The sequence below is a fragment of the Fukomys damarensis genome, unplaced genomic scaffold, assembly GCF_012274545.1.
Source record: "Fukomys damarensis isolate Sample0158 unplaced genomic scaffold, DMR_v1.0_HiC HiC_scaffold_9, whole genome shotgun sequence".
In the NCBI taxonomy this organism is placed as follows: domain Eukaryota; kingdom Metazoa; phylum Chordata; class Mammalia; order Rodentia; family Bathyergidae; genus Fukomys; species Fukomys damarensis.
In genome coordinates, this window is record NW_022900921.1 from 37558964 (window position 1) to 37574579 (window position 15616).

At 36.9% G+C, this 15616-nt stretch overlaps 1 protein-coding gene across 2 annotated transcripts in view; it reads left to right on the top strand.

Annotated features, from left to right (window-relative positions):
• Hsd17b4 (hydroxysteroid 17-beta dehydrogenase 4) overlaps positions 1 to 15616 on the top strand; it is an 87427-nt gene that overhangs the window by 6344 nt on the left and 65467 nt on the right. The gene's annotated exons all lie outside the window — the stretch shown is intronic.

Consider the following 15616-nt stretch of genomic DNA (forward strand, 5'->3'; position numbering starts at 1 on the left):
TTCACACCAGAGAAACTATTCGGTATTTACATGTGTGTGACTTATTTATTTCACTTAGGAGCATATCCCCAATATGTATCCATTTTCCTACGAATGAATCTAGTTTCTCATTCTTTATGGCTGAGTAGTATTCCATTTTATAGAAAAACCACATCTTCTTTATCCAGTTTCCAACTGATGGGCAAATGGGCTCTTTCCAAGTTTTAGCTATTACAAACTGTGCCACTATAAACGTTGGTGCACATATATCACTGTGGTATGATTCTTTTAATTCTTTTGGAAAGATACCAAGCAGAGGGATGGCTGGGTCAAATGGAACCTCTAGTCCCAGCTCTTTGAGGTATCTCCATATTGATTTCTACAGTGGTTGCACCAGTCTGTGCTCCCACCAACAATGGAGAAGGGTTCCTTTCTCCCCACAACCCTGCCAACATTTGTTATTGTTTGATTTCTTGATAGCAGCCATTCTTTGTGAGGTGAGGTGGAATCTCAGTGTTGTTTTCATCTGTCAGATGCTCACTTTTGAAGTGGGTTTTTAAGGGGCCTAATTTTTTTGATTTCTTTATATATTCTAGATAATAATCTTTTGTCTGAGGAGCAAAATTTTTTCCCACATTGTACGTTGAATCTTAGCTCTGTTGGTGGTTTCTTTTGCAATGCAGAAGCTTTTTAATCAGATGAGATCCCAGTTGTTGCTTCTTTATGCTAGTTCCTGTCCTACTGAGGATTTGTTCATAAAGTCTTTTCCTATGCCAGTGTCTTTCAACGTTCTGCCTAACTTATCTTCCAGCAAGTTTAGAATTTCTGTTTTAATATTTAGATCTTTAATCCACTTTGATTTTAGTTTGGTGCATGGTGAAAGATAAGTATTTAGTTTTAATCTGTGGCAAGGTGAAAAACAGTTTTTCCAACACCATTTATTAAAGAGGCTATCTTGCCTCTAGTGAGGATGGTTGGCTCCTTTGTCAAAGATGAGGTAGATGAGTACATCTGGAGTTATTTCTGTATTTTCTAATCTAATCCACTCATCCTCGAGTCTTTTTCTTTGCCAGTACCATGCTATTTTTATCACAGTGGCTTTGTAGTAGTTTCAGATTGGGGATTGTGATACCCCTTGTCATGTGTCTGTTGCCTAGAATTGCTTTTGCTATTCTAGGTCTCTTCTGGTTCCCAATGAATTTTTGGATTGTTTTCTCAAGCTCAGGGGGGTATACTGTTGGAATTTCAATAGGGATTGTAATGAATCTGTATAGCAGTTTTGGTAGTATGGCCATTTTCACTGTGTTGATTCTTCCTACCCAGAACAGGGGATATCTTTCCATTTTCTTATATCCTCTTTGATCTCCTTTTTCAGTGTTGTAGCTTTCAGTGTAGAGGTCTTTTGCTTCCATCATTAGATTGATTCCTAGATACTTCTTTTTTTGGATGCTGTTGTGAAAGGAATTGTTTCCCTAATTTCTCTCTTATTGAGTGTTATTTTGTGTACAAGAAGGCTATTGATTTTTGAGTGTTGACCTTGTATATACTTACTCTGCTGAAAGTGTCAATTAAGTCTAGAAGTCTTTTGGCAGAGTTTTTTGGGTCTTCTGTGTAGAGTATCATATCATCAGCAAATAATGACAGTTTAACTTCCTTTCCTATCTTTATTGCTTTAATTTTTTTTCTCATGTCTTATTGCTGTGACTAAACTTTCCACAACTATATTGAACAGGAATGGTGATAGTGGACATCCTTGTCTTGTTCCCTATTTTTTTTTGGTACTGGGGATCAAACTTGGGTCCTTGCACTTGTGAGACAGGCAGCAGAACCACTGAGCTAAATGCTCTGCCCTCTTGTTCCTGATTTTAATGTGAATGTTTTCAGTTTTTGGCCATTTAATGTGATGTTGGCTGTTGGTTTTTCATAGATAGCCTTTATCAAGTTGAGATAAAGACCATCTGTTCCAATTTTCTGCAGAGTTTTTATCATGAAATGGGTGTTGGATTTTGTTGAATCCTTTTTATGTGTATATTGAGATGATTGTATGGTTTTTGTCCTTGGCTCTGTTAATATAGTGTATTACATTTATTGATTTACGTATGTTGAACCATCCTTGCATCCCTGGGATAAATCCAACTTGGTCAAGGTGTATGATTGTCTTCATGACCCTCTGTAATCTGTTTGCTAGTATCTTATTGAGGAATTTTTCATCTATATTCATTAAGCAGATTGCCCTGTATGTGGCCATCCAGCCGTCACAACACGAACGTACCTGAGTTGGGGAGTGAGGATTGAGAAAGGACAGCACACTCAATAGTATGGAGACAAGAGGTCCAATTTATTTCACAGAAACAGCTCCTTTTAAAGGCAGCCCAACAGGAAGCAGCAAGCAACTATTTGTATACAAACACCGGATTTTCTGACTCTTAGGGGAGAAGATCAGATCTTTGGCTATCTGAGTTCCTCCCATCATAAGGTCAAAGAACAAACAAATTTAACAAGGTCCTTGAGCTGGGCGTGGTGGTGCATGCCTGTAATCCCATAAAACCAGTCTGAATTACACAGTGAGCTCCAGGTCAACGCCCATAATCCCATAAACCCAGTCTGGATTACACAGTGAGTTCCAGGTCAATTTCATCTGTATAGCTGAGACCCTTGTCTCAGAAAAGCCAAATAGAGTCATAGATTGTGTCAATGCCTCAATAGTAGAAGAAGTTACTTTTTCAATGCCAGCGGGTTCCCATACCTGTAGTTCTCTTTTTTGGTTGGGACTTTCCTTGGTTTTGGAATCAAAGTAGCACTTGCTTCCAGGAATGAATTTGGAAGTATTACTTTCCTTCCAGTTTCATTCAAAAGTTTAAAGAGTAGTGGCGGTAGTTCTTCTCTAAATGTCTTGTAGAATTTAGCAGCGAAGCCATTAGGACCTGGGCTTTTCCTCATTGGTAAACTTTTAATTACGTTTTCAATTTCACTGATTGTAATTGGGGTGTTTAGAATTTTTTTTATCTTCTTTGTTATCACCTTTGGTAATTCATCAGTACCAAGAAATCTGACCATTTCTTCTGTGTTTTCCATTTTATTAGACTATAGTTTCTCAAAGTAGGTATTGATGATCCTCTGGTTTTCTGCTGGATCTGTTGTGACTTCATCTTTTTTTTTTTTCCCAATGGCATGGATCTGAGCCTTTTCTTTCCTTTTTTTGACAAGGTTGGCTAAGGGTTTATCAATTTTATTTAGTATTTCGAAAAACGAACTCTTCAATTCATTGATTTTTTTTGTATCATTCTCTTAGTTTCCATTGCATTGACTTCTGTTCTGATTTTTATAATTTCCTCCCTTGTACGAGTGTTAGATTTTTCTTGCTCTTCTTTTTCTAGAAGCCTACTATTCCTCATTAGGTTTGTTTGAGCTTGCTCTGTTTTTCTATTGTGGGCATTCACTGCTATGAATTTTCCACGTAGAACAGCTTTTGTTGCGTCCCATAGATTGCTGTATGTTGTATTGGCATTATTTATTTGTAAAAATGGTCTTATTTTTTCTTTAATTTCCATTGTGACCCATTGATTATTCAGGAGAGTGTTCAATATCCATGTGTTTGTGAAGTTTTTACTTGATCTCCCGCTTAATTACAGTATGGTCTGATAATCTACATGGGATAACTTGACTTCCTTTACATTTATTTAAGCATATTCTGTGAGCTAGTATGTGGTTTGTTTTGGAGAATGACCCATGTGTAGCCAAAAAGAATGTTATATTCTGATGTTGTGGGGTGGAACACTGTGTAGATGTCTATTAAGTCCATTTGTTGAAAAGCGTGGTTCAATTCTATTATTTTTGTTGTAGATTTTTTGTCTAGATGATCTATTTGTGATAGTGGGGTATTTAGGTCCCCCATTACAAGTGTAATAGTGTTTATTTGATTTTTCATGTCCCTTGCTATTTGTTTTATATAGTTGGGGGCATTAATATTAGGTGCATATATATTTATTATTGTCATCTCTTCCTCTTGGATTGTGGCATTTTTGTCTCTCTTAATCAGTTTTGGTTTGAAATTTACTTTGTCTGCGAATAAGATAGCTACACCTGCTTTTTTCTGGGCACCTGTTGTGTGGAGAACTGTTTTCCATGCTTTCATTTTCAGTTTTTGAGTTTCCTTTTGAACTAGGTGTGTTTGTTGTATACAATGTGTTGTTGGATTTTGCTTCTTTATCTATTCTGCCAGTCTGTTTTTTTTTTTGGATTGGTTATAACTGACAAGGCCATTGACACTGATAGTTATAACTGATGTGTATTGACTTATCATTGTCATGCTATTGTCCTGTTGTTGGCGCATTTTAATTTTTCCCCCTCTCTCTCTAGTTTCTTGCCTCACCTAATAGATTTGCTCTGTTGGGCCTCATGGTGTTGTTACCTTCATTGTCTTTTCCTAGGATATTGTTTAGAATTGTTTGGAGTACTGATTTGGTATTCATGAAGTTTCTCAGGTGTTCTTTGTCATGGAAGTATCTTATTTCCCCGTCCATTGTAAAAGAATTTTGCAGGATATATCAGTCTAGGTTGGTGGTTGTTTTCTTTTAGGGCTTGAAATACCTCACTTCAGGCTCTCCTTGACCTGAGGATTTGTGTTGAAAAGTCTGCTGTGATTCTGATGGGCTTTCCTTTGCATATGATTTGTTTCTTTTCTCTAACTGCTTGTGGTATTTTTTTCTTCTGTTGTGTTTCTGGAATCTTGACTGTTATATGTTTAGGTATAGATTTTTTTTGACCATGGCTAATTGGAGTCCTATATGCCTCATTTATCTGTATGTCAAATTCTTCCCCTCTGTTTGGGAAGTTTTCTGTCATTAATTCTGTGAACAGTTTTTAAAAGGCTTTTGTAGTTTCTCTTGCTACTTCCTGAATTCCTATCAGACTAATGTTATTCTTCTTTGCATCATCTTCACTGACTGCAGTCCTATCTTCTATGTCCAAAATTCTGTCTTCACATTAGTTCATTCTGCTGCGAATGTTTGGATCTGTTTCATGGATTCCATTTCTTTCCTATGCTGGGCATTCATGACTTCTGTCATGGTCCTGAGCTCATCTACTTTTTTGTCAGTTTCTGTTCTAGAGTCTCTCATGTCTTTCATTGTGCTTACCATCTCTGTAGTTATTTGGGATATAAGACCTAAGGCCTCCCTACCACTCCAAGGAGCTCAACAGCCGCTGAGGGCTTTCAAAATGTAAGACCAAGGGCCTTACTACCACTCCGAGGAGCTCTATTCTACCACTCCAAAGAGCTCAACTATACTGCTCAGAAGAGCTCGACAGCCACGAGATTCACCCAGGAAGGAATACACTGGACACATTGGAAAGGGAACAGACCTTTACTAGTCTGTCCAGACGGCACTCCCAGAGCCAAGCAGCTCAGGGAGGCACCAGCTCAGGGGCTGAGGTCCTTTTTATAAGGGGATAGGCAGGGTGGTGGTCTATAGTCAAGATGCTTACAGAATGTCAAAACATTCCTTCTGGGCAGACAAGGAGTGAAACAGTCTTTATCTATTTACCCAGAACTACTAAATGTTCACCTGTTAATTTACATTAATCACAGTTGAGATTAGGATTTAAGATTACAAAGTTATGCAGTCCCACAGGGAAATTATTTCTCTTTTGAATTTTTCTAGAGACTGATTAATCTGTTTTGTTACTTCCTGTGCTATGAGTTCAGGGTGTTGTGGTCATTGATTGTAAGACTTTTCCACCTTGTTTCCCCTAGAATTTGCCGTTGGTGAACTGGTATTCTATCTTTGTGCCTTGCTTAAGTGTTTTCTCATTTTCATTTTTGTTTATGGGTTGTCCTTGGTTTAATTCTTGGGTTAGTACTTTGGTTTTCCTGATATAGCTGTTCTTTAGGTTTTGAGTCTCTAATGACTCATAGACACTCTTTTTCATAATATCAGAAAGGACAACTCATTAAATCAGTCACAACCCTTTAGCACAATTGATACAATCAGCAACACAATAGCATGAAGCACAGTTTAGAAATTCACCATTTGTGGTAGTTATTAATCTATGGTCTTTAACCATGTGAATTAAATCTAAATCTAGGAGCAGACCAAGATATGTTTATAGTGAATAAACTCTTCAATACAGCAACTTTACCCTTTAGGATTGGGGCTTAGAAGGAATAGGGAGGAGAGGAATAGATAGGTAGAAGAATAAGAGAAGATTTCATATGAAGTCAGAGAACACAAGATGATCACACAAACTCTAGGAAACTGTTGAAGACTAGGGAAAGACAGACTGCAAGAACAAAGACAAGAGTAGAACAATTTAACAGAAATAGGGAAGCTATAAATTGTACTCACTTTCCTTGGAAACTAATGATCATAGAGCAAAGGAAAAGAGAGAAGAAAAGAAAAAGAAGAAATACAAATTAGGTCAGGAACAGGAACAAAAAGGGAGATGAGTAATGTGGGGGAGCAAGAGACTGAGTGGGAAAAAGAAGAGAAAAAAGGAAGAATTTGCAGAATGGGAAGACATAAAAAATTAAAAATAAAAAAGTGGAAAAGCGAGAAAATAATTTGAAGAGCCTCTTTCAGGGTATATCTCTGCTGACACAATAGACAATGTGGGCAATTAGTCTCAGGTAGGCAATGGTAGACCCCTGAGATTCAGGCTGATTTCTGGCTACAAGGCCCAAGTTGAGTTCCCTGAGCTCCTGCAGGGTTGGACTGTACAAGGTTCTACTGCAGGTTCCAGCTTCCTTTCCCCTGAAGATAGTCCAAGTTCTGATGGAAGGTGGTGATCCCTCTAACTTACCAACTGTGGAGGTCTCATGTGCCTTTATTGCTGTTGTTCATTTCCGTTCTATCTTCTGGAGCACAGTAAAATGACCTTTATGACTGCCTGTGTCTCTGCTGTGTGGATCCAGGAACTGGCACAACCAGGAGGCCTGAGAGCACGGGAGGGGTGGGGGGATGCTGCAGAGGTATCCGAGCTGCTGGGTAGTTCTCACTGGTTAGCTCTATTGAAAGCCTGTGGTGCTGGAGATGGAGGAGGTGGAGGAGCAGCGAGCTCCCTGAGGGCTTGGCCATTATCATGGGTCTATTTCAATGAAGGCCAGGGGCACTGGAGGTGGAGTAGGGTGGAGTAGATGGAGTGGCAGCAAGCTCCCCTCAAGGCTTCTGCAGAACTTTTAATAGATGCTTCCTATTCCTTTATAGTCTGAGTTTTTCCTCTGAACTTTCTAGGCCATGAAGGTATTATGTTCTTTAATCACCATGAGTCTGTTGTAGCTCTTTTGTTTTTTTCCCTTTATTGGAGATTGAACTCAGGGCCTTTGCAGTAGCTACATCTCCAGGTCTTTTTACTTTGATTTTGAGACATGGTCTCCATAAGTTGCTTAGATTGGTCTCACAATCCTCCTGCATCAGCATCCAGGGCTGGGATTAGAGGAAGTTGTGTGCCACAATACCTGGATCTAATCACATTAGCCATTAAGCTTCTGATTGTGGCTGTACTGTGTCTTTCCTTTTTCGGGATCCTGGCTGAAGGTGCAGCTCCTATCTGAGTTATTGCTACTATTGGGGCAGAAGGGACATAACAATAGGGCTCTTAAAGTTTTTGTTCATTGGCTAAATCCTTTGGTCAAGCCTAAAGTTAAGAGCATTTCTGATTTTTAAATTTCATGTTAACTTGAATGCTGTTTTGTATTCCATAATATAATGCGTTGTGGAATATTTAAATTTAGATATAAGAATTTCTTGCCCTCAGGTTTACATTCTAAAGAGTTACATTTGGGGCCTAGGGATTTAGCTCAGTGGTGCCCCTGTCTGCCTTACAAGTGCAGGTTCCTGAGTTTGATCCCCAGTACCAAAAAAAAAAGAAAAAAAAAAAAAGTGACATTTGGTTTTGCATAAATTACATCTTTCAGAGATGGTTTGCATATATCTGAAGTGGGTACTGAAAATTGAATAATTTTGAAGTTTCCTTAGAAAGGGAGCCACAACCAATTTTTTGAGAGGCAAGTTTTGTCTTAAGAGCATGAACAAGGCATTCCATGCTACAAATATTTGAGCAAGAAGAACATGTTCTTTGAAAGAAAGCAGAAAGTTTGGTACTCTGAAATGAAGTAACATCTTTGAGTAAATTAAATTATGATCTGTGAAGTAAGATTGACATGACTTTTTTCTATGGTGCAGTTACATGATAGCTGGCAGTGCCCAGTCTGCCATTCCCATGGACTGTTGTCAGTCTGTATTTGAAACAGCTGTGCAGTGCTGCCAGCTGAATGGTAATGCCAGTGGGGAATGTCTTGTCTGTGGAATTAGGTTAGGGTTCAAATCCTGGCTCTGTTGCCTAATTATATGACCTCTGTGTTTGTCACTTTTTTTCCTATCCACTAGAATTAGGGTGAGATTAAATTACATAAAAAATAGAGACTTTTGTAAAGGGGAGGGAATGGGACTATTGTTCTTGCTTACCATGTGCTAGGCACTGTGCTCAAGAACTGCATAAATCAGTTCATCAGTGAACCTGAGGTTTTGGTTCCTTATTTAAAACTTGTTGCTCCTGTTGATGCTTAAAGAAAAAAAGGCTGCTTTAGGCACCAGTATATTCTCTGTGAGTAGAAGCATAATATTTTCTAAGTAATCAGGAATTTGTGCTGGTTGATTATCTTAAACTTCTATAACAGTAGGAGAAAGATCAGAAGCAAGCACATCTGAATTCCAGCTCACAATGGATGAGCTGTCTGTGTAACACCCACATCTCCCCTCAGTGTCTTCATGATGATCACCAACACAGGTTATGGGGAAACTTTTGAATTACTGTTAGCTATTTATCACTTTTAAAACCTAATTAAAGAAACAACTCATAAAGTTAAGGGACTACTAGTTGGATTTATTTATTCATCCAGAAAAGTATTTCTTGAGTGTCTCTTACGTGGCAATCACTGTTCTGGGTGCTGGAAGATTACAGTGGTAATTAGACAAGGTCCCTACTTTTATGGAACTTCTAGGGGGACGGGGGGGAGGGAGATGGGGAGAGACAGAATAAAGTATGTATTATTTAAAATATAATAGGAATACTATGGAGAAAAAGTTGGGATGAGCAGGTTAGGTTAGAAAGTGCTGAAGGATGACTTGAGAAAGACCTGCAGGAAGTGAAGGAGTATACCTAGAGATCTGGAGCCTGAGAGTTTCTGACCAAGAGAATGGCTGAGATAGGAGCTGACTGTGTGTTTCAGGAAGTGAAGGAGTGTATCTAGAGATCTGGAGCCTGAGAGTTTCTGACCAAGAGAATGGCTGAGATAGGAGCTGACTGTGTGTTTCAGGAAGTGAAGGAGTGTATCTAGAGATCTGGAGCCTGAGAGTTTCTGACCAAGAGAATGGCTGAGGTAGGAGCTGACTGTGTGTTTCAGGAAGTGAAGGAGTGTATCTAGAGATCTGGAGCCTGAGAGTTTCTGACCAAGAGAATGGCTGAGGTAGGAGCTGACTGTGTGTTTCATACCAGCAAGGCCCTTGTGGCTTGCTGGTGTGAGGTCATTGAAGGGAAGCAGTTCCCCTCACAATAGCATCTAAAAAAGTGAAATATCTAGGAATCAATCTAACAAAGGAAGCAAAAGACCTCTACACTGAGAATTACACAGGGATTTAGCTCAGTGGTGCCACAGCCTGCCTCACAAGCACAAGGACCCAAGTTCAATCCCCAGTACCAAAAAAAAAAAAAAAAAAAAAAAAAAAGAGAGATCAAAGAAGTATCTGGGAATCAATCTAACGAAAGAAGCAAAAGACCTCTGCACTGAAAACTACAGCACTCTGAAAAAAGAGATCGAAGAGGATATAAGAAAATGAAAAGATATCCCCTGCTCCTGGGTAGGAAGAATCAACATAGTGAAAATGGCCATACTACCAAAACTCCTATACAGATTCAATGCAATCCCAATTGAAATTCCAACAGTATATTTCCCTGAGCTTTAGAAAACAATCCAAAAATTCATTGGGAACCAGAAGAGACCTAGAATAGCAAAAGCAATTCTAGGCAACAGACACATGACAGGGGGTATCACAATCCCTTACTTGAAACTATATTACAAAGCCACTGTGATAAAGACAGCATGGCACTGGCAAAGAAACAGACCTGAAGATCAGTGGAATAGATTAGAAGATGCAGAAACAACAGAAGGCATACTCAGCTACCTCATCTTTGACAAAGGAGCCAACCATCCTCACTGAAGGCAAGATAGCTTCTTTAATAAATGGTGTTGGAAAAACTGCATTTCAGTTTGTCACAGATTAAAACTAGACCCCTATCTTTCACCATGTACTAAAGTAAAACCCAAGTGGATTAAAGATCTGAATATTAAAACAGAAACACTAAACTTTCTGGAAGATAAGTTAGGCAGAACTCTTGAAGACATTGGCATAGGAAAAGACTTTATTAACAAAACTTCAGTAGCACGGGAACTAGCGCAAAGAATCAAGTATCTCATCTTATTAAAGGGCTTCTGCACTTCAAGAAAAACCACCAACAGAACTAAGAGACAACATACAATGTGGGAAAAAAATTTTACCAGCTGTTCCTCAGACAAAGGGCTACTATCTAAAATATATAAAGAACTAAAAAAAAAAAAAAACGCCAAATCCCTACCAAATTTAAAGACCCAATTCAATAATGGCATCTGAAATGAGCAGACATTTCTCAGACAATGAAGTAAAAGCAAACATGAAAAAATGTCCAACATCGCTGGTCATTCGAGAGATGTAGATGAGAACAACACTGAGATTCTGTCTTACCCCCAAAAAGAATGGCTGATGTCAAGAAATCAACCAATAACAAATGCTAGTGGAATTGTGGGGAGAAAGGAACCTTTCTCTATTGTTGGTTGGGTGCAGCCACTGTGGAAATCAATATGGAGATAACTCAAAGAACTAGGATTAGAGGTCCCATTCGACCCAATTACTCCTCTGCTTGTTATCTTTCCAAAAGAATTAAAGGAATCATACCACAGTGATATATGTGCACCCTTGTTTATAACAGCACAGTTTGTAATAGCTAAAACTTAGAAACAGCCCAACTACCCATCAACTGGAGACTGGACAAAAATGTGGTTTTTTTAGGGCTGGGGATTTAGCTCAGTGGTTCGGTGGCCTGCCTTGCAAACACAGGAACCCAAGTTTAATCCCCAGTACCAAAAAAAGAAAAAAAAAGAAAAGAAAAAAGAAAAATGTGGTTTTTCTATAAAATGGAGTACTACTCAATCATAAACAATGAGAAACTAGAGACATTTATACCTAAATGCATGCATATGGAGGCCTTCCTCTTAAGTGAAATAAATAGGACACACGTGTGTAAATACCAAATAGTTTCTCTGGTGTGAAAATCTAAAAGTGTAAATAAGGTTTAAATTGTATAATTGGTAATGAGAAATAGGAAGCAAAGTTATAAAGGAGTAGGGGAAGTGGGAAGGGTTGGGGAAAGGAAAGAGGGAAAAATATGAGAAAAAGAAAGTGGAAACAAAGTCTTTGTAAATAGGGTAGGGTGGAACAGGTGAACGAAGGGTAGGGGAATAGTGAAAAAATAAGAACCAAGATACATCATGTAAAAATCTCAATGATGAATGTAGCTGTATTGCATAACTAAAATATACCAGTAAACTTAGTGAAAAAAATAGGTTTATTTAGTGAGGAGCTGCCACATCTTTTAAAGAATTTTCTATCCTCATTTATCTCCCTTTCTATCATTTTTGAGGGATGGGCAGTATTGAACATTGAATCCAGGACCTCACACCTGCTAAGGAAATGTTGTACCACTGAGCTACATTCCCACCCTTAAAATGAATTGTAATATTTTTTTGCTACAGGAAACTATCAAAATGGGAGAAAATGCATCAAGGATAAAAAATAGGAATGCATGGTTACAGTACAAGAAATGGCAGGTACCTCTGGGAGAGATTTAGGTAGGAGCAAGGGTAATAAAGTTCTTTTTGCATTTCTGTAGTTAATTTCCTTAAAAGCATTATTAAAAAACATAAATGTATTCATGATGTAATATTGCTTCTTTCACCCTTATATATATTGCTTGGGTTACTCTGTATAAAGATATCACATAATTACTACATATGAAAGTTTTCCTGATTTTGTAGGAGTGGAAGCACCATTTTACTTTGGAAATAAGCGGTTCTGATATGTCATTGGTAGTAGATATTTAGTTGGTGACAAATCCTTGAATCGATGTATATGAAAATCAGTATAGGTAATTATAAAGCACTTTTCAAATGCAAAGTATTATAACATTATTTACTCTTTGTAGGTAAGTGAGAAGTTAAAAGTTGGTATATAGTTGGTTTTGGTGTTGCATGTGTAGAATCCCAGCACTCTAGAGTCTGAGGCAGGAGGATGAGGATTCAAAGCCAGCCTGGGATATTTAGCAAGACTCTGTCTCAAAAAACCAAACTGGAAAAAAAAATTGCTGTGTATACTAGGACAAAAAGAGCTGCTAGGATCCAAGTGTATTTTTGGATTTCCTGGATTACTACATTTCCGATATAGTTTTATTTAGTCAAACTTTAGGATTGATTTATAGGAAAAAGTTTCTATAGTATCTAATTGACTATTCAAGCCACTACTTTGTTTAAAATGGCAGAAAAAGGGAAAGATTTAAAAAAATAACAGAAGAACTACTTTCTTGGCTATGAGTTGAAGTTTTGTATGGAGAATTTACAAATACATCACACTTTGGAATACTTTGATGGTTTCAGTTGAAAATATTTTTTCCTTAGCTATAATATCTGGCTTATAATTTTCTCTATACCTTCTGATGTGATTTTAGTTTTCTTGAGTAGAAATGACTTTTTTTTTTTGATTAAAAAAAAGTTGCCTATAGATATTAGAGGAGCAGAATGATACTCTAGTAGGTCCAGGTTGTAGACTCAATTTTGCCATTTCATATAGTCTAGGGGCGTGGGGTAGGGCCCAGTCTTTTTCTAAAGTTTTTTCACCTATGCAGGTAAGAACAGTTACTGCCAATCTCTTAAAAAGCTGTATAGAGACTAAATGCATCAATGTACCTAATGGCTCATTGAAAATGTGAAATAAACACCTATTAGTGTGAGTTGGTGGTACTGTTATTATTACTATAGTTTTAGTCATACATTGAAGTGCTAACAGTGTCATATAGTGTGGATGTATTTTCCATAACTGCAAGAGTTCTAACATTGTTGCTATCCAAGCCCTTCAGCTGGAAACCAGTGCTTTACTAGTATTAATCTCCATGATTTAAAGGTGTGGTGATAGTGGGATGAATGAATGAGTCAGGGGTAAATTTAGTACTGTCTAAAATAGAAACTTGTTTTGAATAACTCCATTTTGATACTATTTACACTTTATTGTTCCCAACAGATTATTTATCCAGGCTGCAGTGTCTACCTATTTGGTTGTACGTTATGAAATTTCCACTGGGGGGTAGTATTGCAAAATTGAGCAGATTTTCCCTTGAGTAATGTGTTTGCCAATTTGATTTTGAAATTTCCTATGCTTATTTAAAAAGTCATAAAAGCCTTATACTCAAGGGTGGTGTATTTGATTGCATAAAAGACTACTAGCTAAATGTTTTAAAATCTTCATTTAAAAAAAAAGATTGTTTCCTGTCATTTGAATACAGTAATTGCATGGAAGTGAACAGTTAATAGCAGTTTGGTCTTTTGAGAATCTATTTCATCTCTTGAATGAAAATATAAATCAGAAAATGCAGAATTTTTATTTTCAGTAAGGCTGTTAATATACTTTTTTTGAAGAAAATATATCACATTCTACATTTTGAAAAACTAATTTCCTTTAAAAAAAAAAACACATTTGCCATTGTGGGTTTTAAGTGTGGCAACGTGTTGTATTTGTTTTTCTCTGTATCGTCCTTTACCTTCTGAACCAACTTTGTACCTTCACTTCAATTAAAAAACAAAAAGCAACTAGAAAAGCCTCAAAAAATTTTCAGAAAATATAATTGTGTTTTCCCCAATTGTGGTAATCATGAATATTGAAATTTTAGTATATACTGTCATATCGTTTATTGATTAGTAATTTTTATTGTTATAGTCCTCAGAATCTATGCCCCAAAATGACCACTTTCATATGCAAATTCTTTGTTTCAAGTATTTTTCTTAAATGTTACAGTTATTTGGCATTGATCCAATATTTTTTCTTTAGTTTTTGCATCTTTTATACATTTTGTCTTGAATTACTATGTAAATAACTTTCTTAATTTTTCTGTTAGTTTTATTGGCCTTGATAAATAGTTTATGCTAAAATCTATGCATTAGTTGGTTATGAAACACTTAACTTTCAATGCATTAGAATCTCTTTGAGGTCAAGCACTATACTTACTATGTAAACACTTTTGTGCCCCACTGTATATTTTCTTTTAAAAAAGATAATGCACAATTGCTCTTAGTATCCATATAATTGGATATAGGAAGGCATTGTGTGTGGTTAAACATGGAAGGCTGAAGGCTTGACTTAAATTAGTTAACTGAATACACACCTGTATGTAGTTTTTGATCACTTTTAATAAGTTTTTATTTCTTTAATTTCCCATGAAACAATTTATTTTATGAAAATTTCAAGTGTTCTTTTCTGCCTGATGTTAAAATCATGCATGTGTATGTTTTATCCCTATTCTGTAAACAAAATTTTATTCACATGGAGAATGTATGTTACATTGTACACTAATAATCTCTTTTTAAATTTTCTTTTACTACAAACACAATGTAAGATCTATCCTTGTAATTTTTAAGTTTACAATACAGTATTGGTGTAGGCACAGTGTTGTATAGTAGATCTCTGTGACTTATTCATCTTGCATATTGAAACTTTATACCCATTAGCTAGCAACTCCTCATTTCTAACCTCTCCTCAGTTCTTACCAACTACCATTCTATTCCTGATTCTGTGCATTTGAACTATATTAGATACAGGATATTAGTGGTATTGTGCAGTGTTTGTGTTTTTGTGATTATCTTATTTCATTTAACATGTCATTAAGGTTATCCTCTTTTGTTCATCTGTCAATGGATATTAGGTTCTTTCTACACCTTAGCTATGGTGAACAGTGTTATAGTGAATGTTGGCATGCTAATATCATCTCTCTAGTATTTGAAGAGTTCAATTTTTTTCTTGTGATTTCTATTGTTTTCTTTTTTTTGTACCAGTAATTGAACTCAGGACCTTGTGCTTGCCAGGCAACCACGGTGCCACTGAGCTACATCCCAGGCCCCTGATTTATATTCTTTTGGATAAAAAACCCTCAAGTGGAATTGCTATAATTAATTTTGTTTTTAATTTTTTAAAACTGACATTAATTGTACATATTAATGGATTTAGGTGATATTACCACACATATGGCATGCATTGAGCATACCAAAACATTTCTTTCACCCCACCTCTCTTTCAATTCTAGAAATCACTATTGTACTTTCAGCCCCCCAAACTATTATATTGTCATCCTGTATAGTTAATCTTTTTTTTTTGGTACCGGGGATCGAACTTGGGTCCTTGCTCTTGCAAGGCAAGTAGCAGAACCACTGAGCTAAACCCCCGGCCCTTAATCTTGAAGTGATTTTCACATTGTTTTCTTTTTGCTAAAAAGCAATGAACAATCT